Below are 5138 nucleotides of genomic sequence, written 5' to 3' on the forward strand. Positions count from 1 at the left end.
TGTTCAATAAATACATATGTACAGTAACCGCAGTCATTGGCATAGGATAAATATAAAAACAATTCCCTTTAACAGAATTCTATTTAAAGCTTTACGATGGTAGTACTGTTTGTGTTTCTATAACCCTCATAGATCAGTACCTTGGATATATTGAGTGTTCAGTCATTCTTGTTGACTGCAAATAACGACATCAAGGTTGAACATAATTGAAACTCCAGTTGAATGATAATATAGCACAATTTTCATTTGGGTTATGATTCTTGTGTCTCAGATATCACATATAGCTTTTTGAGCAATTTCATCAGTATTGCTTATTATTTGTATATTATATTGAATGAAAGACAATGAATTAGATTACCATTTGCTTCATGATTTGATAGAAAGTGCACAGGATTTAGTCTCTGATGATTAGATCCCACGTGATGTATCATATGGTGTCCGTATAACATTAACAAGTCACTTAAACTTTCTGAGTCTCATTATTTTATTTATTTATTTATTTTTTGGGGGGCCCAAACAACTGTACACTGTTTATTAAGAACACCTGTAGATGGAAAGGAGGGATGCCCTGTACCACATTGTGGCCACAGCTGACTGGGAGCCAGGACCAGAGAGCACTGGCAGAGCTGGGGGTGGACTTCCCATGACACACTGACCATCTCAATGAGGAATGACGGGACCAGGCCTAAGAGCCTGGTACCATGCTACAAATGGGGACTGACTGGCCTTGGCCTTTAAAAACAGAGGGTCCGGGTATGGGGACTACCAGAAAAAAATAGAAAATCTAAGATTTTTTTTAAAAGGTCCTCCTGTACATAACAAGACAGCATCTGCTCTCTGGGGCCTGAGACTGGCAGCAGGGACCTCAGGCAGGCAGGCAGGCAGGCAGGCCGAAGGCCTTTAGGGAACATCAGTGGTTTGGTTGAGACAGTCAGCTGCACAAAACTGGCCAGTCACGAGCACCCAGAAAAACTTCATCCATGTTCTGGCAGGACAGGAAAGCACCTGGCCCCTTGGGAATATACAGATATTTACCATATTCTCTTTGCTTGTTACAAAAACAGTTAAGAAAGCTTACAGCAGATTATTTACAAACAGTATCCCAAGATATAATGAAGGCAGAGGTGGGCTGGCTTGGAGGATGGGATCTGTGGGGGCGGAGCAGCCATAGCAGCCCAGAGGGTCCCGGGCTAGGCCGTCTCCCTAGGCTTCAGGCTCTGCAAGGCACTGGACTCTGCCTACTGAGAAGGGGGCTTAATTCTTCTTGTGGAGGAACTTCATTTTGTTGCCCAAACCTCAGAGAAACTTATTCATTCCACTCTGCTCAGTGTCTGGGAGTTCCTCTAAGTACTGCTCCACTCGCTGCTCAAAAAGGCCCTTTGCCCGACACTTCTTAGCTCCCTGTCTTGGATGAAGCCAGCAAACATCTGAGACTCCATAAAAACCTCAAGACAGCTGCGGATGCTTTTGGAGGCCACAGATTTGCGGAAAGCCTCTAGCTGAAAGGCCCTCTCCCCCTTCTCACTCTGTGTCAGAAAAGGGGAGTAGTGCCCAACGGTCTCCACAAAGAACCGGATAAACACCTCTGACACCAGCCCATTGAGGGTATTACATTCATCGTCGGAGTCACTGTCAGAGTCCTGGGAGATCAGCTCATTCTTCCTCTCCAGAGCCTGCTCCAGAGCCGCCTGTAACTTCCTAGGTAACAACGTGTCCTCGTCATCCATCTGTCGGATGAATCGGTCAGATCCCAGATTCACCATCAGCGCCTCATTGCCAGCACCTGGCAGGAATGTCTTCACTTTGATGGTCTTCCCAGGGGCTGGGAAGGGCGACTCCATGAGACTTCTCATGAAAGGATAGACCAATGCGGCGGAGATCCCACGGCGGCGCTCCACCTCGTCTAGGACCTTGGAAAACAAGCCGAAGCAGCCAAGGCGGCTGATGACACAGTACACCTCTGGCAACCGGGGCCCTTTCCCACTTGGCAGTAAGCGCCTGCAGTAGCCAAAGCGTCTGCTGCCATCTTCCCCAGTCAGCATGAAAGAAAAGGTCTCGCTGCTATACTCTGACACAGGGAGCCAGTCCTTGGCATCAGGGAAACAAAACTGGGGAATGGCTTTGAGCCTTTCCTCTGCCTCTCGCATCTGCTTGGTAGGTCGGTCCAGCTTTGGAAACTGGTAGGAGACTTCGGGGAGGTAGGTGTTTCGCGATGGCTTCTTCTTGAGGGACACCACCACAAAGTACTCGAAAAGCTCTCGCTCCTGCCACTCCAGCAGCTCCAGCTCCAGCGTGCGACAGCTGGGTGCGCACTTCAGCATGGACTGGATGTGGACCAGGCGCTGTGTGTGGGCTTTGAACCTGTCATCAGAGTCGCTCTCGCTGTCACTGTTTTCATCTCTCAGTGATGCTGTCTCAATGCTGGACATAGTCAACTTTTTTAACCTCTTCTTTCCTCTCTTGGCATTGTAGATGGAGTTTATTCTTTGGACAAGCTGGGGAATGCGGCGGGCCCGGCGGCTGGACAGCAGCTCACTGGTGGTGCTGAGACTGTCTTCGTTGAGGCTGGAGGGTGAGGACGGCAGGCTCAGCTGAGCCAGCAGGAGCATGTCGTCATGGCTGTGCCGCTTGGGTAATCGTGGCAGCCGGTGGCTCTTCCTTTCTGACCAGTTCCCACTGCGCAGGGACTGGCTGTTGGGTTTCAGGGAAAGCTGTGTGGGTGGGCTGTTGTCCTTCCTGTCCTGAGGACTCCACATCCTGTGCAGAGAGTCCAAGGAGTTCTCAGACAGTTGCTGGGATTTTCGTCCTGCTCTTCGGCTCTTTCAGTCCACATCCTCATATGGATTCTCCTTGGGCAGATCTCCCACAACATCTTCATATGCATTTTCTTCTAAAGTGCTTTTGGATCCAAACTTGGGTTGGTTCTCAGTACCATTCTCAGTGGGAGAAGAGGGGCACAGGGACTGCAGACTGGAGGCATCCTCAAACTCGAAGGCTTTTCTGCTCTGGGACTTGCGGTGTCCACGAATGTCCTTCTTGGGTCTCAAGGTGACCGGTGGGGCTGGGGTGGAGGGCAAGGGGGGTGGAGCAGCAGGTGTGGGCGAAGGAGGTAGACCATTGCTGGGCTTACTCTTGGGGTTCTTGTCAGCCTCATATTCAAAGGTGCGCTTGGGTTTGGGGACAGGGTTCACAGCAGGATCAGGGGAACTCTTCGATGGCAGTTGCTGGGAGCTAGGACTATTTCCAGGGGTTCCGGGCCTGGTGGAACCACTGCCTTCCCTCTCTGGGAGTGGGCCCACCTCCCCCCCAACTCCAGCCACTCCTGCTGCCTGGCTGCCAGGGCCACACTCGCGCCCCCTGCCGGCTCCTCCAAAGGGCCCAAGGTTCCAGTCTCCCTTTTTCCCCCGTCCACGCTGTAGCAGCTGCTGGGGAGCTGGGGGAGCCCCCGGCCTGGCTGCTCCTTCAGGGCCTGTTCAATTTTCTGGATCCGGCTCAGCACTGCTGAGCTCTCCTTCCTGCTGCCATGCCCCCTGAGGAAGGCGCTGGCCTCACTCCGGCCCAGCCGCTTCTCCAGCCGGTAGAAAGAGTCCCGGACAGGGAGCGCCTCTCCTTCCTCCTCAGTCTCTGGGTAGAAACACTCAGAGAAGGTCCTGCTCATCCTCCGGAGGCTCTTGAAATCAAAGGTTTCTGAGCTGCAGGGGGACGGCACCACGCTGGGACAGCCCAGGCTGGGGCAGCCCTCACTGGCCGCCCACTCGCCCCCAGAGCCCTCCTGCATCTCTCCGCACATGCTCACCCTGGGCGATGCCTCTCGGCGACCTTCCCATGCTGAGATCTTCTCCCGGATACCCAGGCTGTGGGCACGGGTGCTGGCACGGGTCAGCAAGACGCCCCGTGGGCTGGCCGCTGGCCCCGGGAATGGCGTGCTCTGGGCAAGGGGGAGGCAGGCAGCTACCCCCGCTACATCCTGGGCTGCACCTTGCGCATTCTCCTTCTGGGCTTCTCTCTTGCACGCTGAAGAGCTTCTGTCTAAATAACTGAAGCTGGCAGTCTTGAGGGGACAGGTGGCTGGGGAAGTATCTGGGGAGGGATCTTGAGGATTCCGGGGTGAAAGAGTGTAGGGGTGCCAGTCCTTGAGGAGCACCCGGGAGCTGGTGTGGCTGGGGTACTTGCAGGCTGAGGTTTCACTATCACTGAGCGGATAGATGGGACTCCTTGGTGGGGGGAAGAACTGGAGGTGGAGAGACTGACTGAGACCTGGTCAGAGTCCCCCGAGGGGCCTTAGTGCCTCCGGCTCCGTGGGTGATGCTGGAATTCCTGTTGGCAGTCATGGTCATTTCGGCTCTCTGCAGACCCAGAGCCCTCAAAGTCCCTGTGCTTTCCTGCCCACTCCATGCTCACCACAGCCGACTGGAGAGCCCAGGGCCCCCAAATCCACTGGCTTCAGCTCCGATACCCGCTGCGAGCTTCCCACAGCTCCTTCCTCTGACCTTTCGTCGAGTCTCATTATTTTAAATGTGTAAAATGGGAATGAAAACATTTGTCTTATATAGCTTCAGAATGAATGGGAAGAAAGGATGAAACAGGTGAAGTGTGAGTGAGAACTTTCTTGCCTGTTCTATTGGGCAGGACGGGTGTGGAGAGTGGATGAAGGCCAGCGTACTCTTCAATTGTCAGTTGGCGAGCCAGCATGGAGGACCCTTTTGACAGTGAAATTTGATGACATGTGTTGAGAAGTGGCTTTGGTGAACAGGCACCTATCAAATAGAGAGGCAAGATTTGAGCAAAAAAGCAAGTTACCAGTGAAATGCTATGGATACAACCGCAAAGAGAGGACAGACTTTGCCATGGGTGGACGGCTAGAACTCCACGGTGGCACTCCGTTCCAGTGGAGGTGGGCTTGCTCCATCCCCTCCACACATCTGCCCGGTTTTCTCTCCACTGTAACTCTCAATGTTGTCACTACAAGGCTTAATTAGCACCTACCAGTGTCAGGTACTGTAGTAGGTTGCTGGGCCTCTCCTAACCCAGGGCCACAGACTGGACATCTTAAGCAACAGAAACAATTTTATTGAGAATTTGAGAGGCCAGATGTCTGAGATCAAGGTATTGGCAATATTGGTTTCTTCTGAGGTCTC

At 52.7% G+C, this 5138-nt stretch overlaps 1 pseudogene; it reads right to left on the minus strand.

Moving 5' to 3' along the window:
• Positions 1-493: 493 nt before the first annotated feature.
• On the minus strand, positions 494-4404 carry LOC100396988 (DENN domain-containing protein 2B pseudogene; annotated as a pseudogene).
• Positions 4405-5138: the final 734 nt, after the last annotated feature.

The sequence above is a fragment of the Callithrix jacchus genome, chromosome 19, assembly GCF_049354715.1.
Source record: "Callithrix jacchus isolate 240 chromosome 19, calJac240_pri, whole genome shotgun sequence".
Taxonomy (NCBI): Eukaryota; Metazoa; Chordata; class Mammalia; order Primates; family Cebidae; genus Callithrix; species Callithrix jacchus.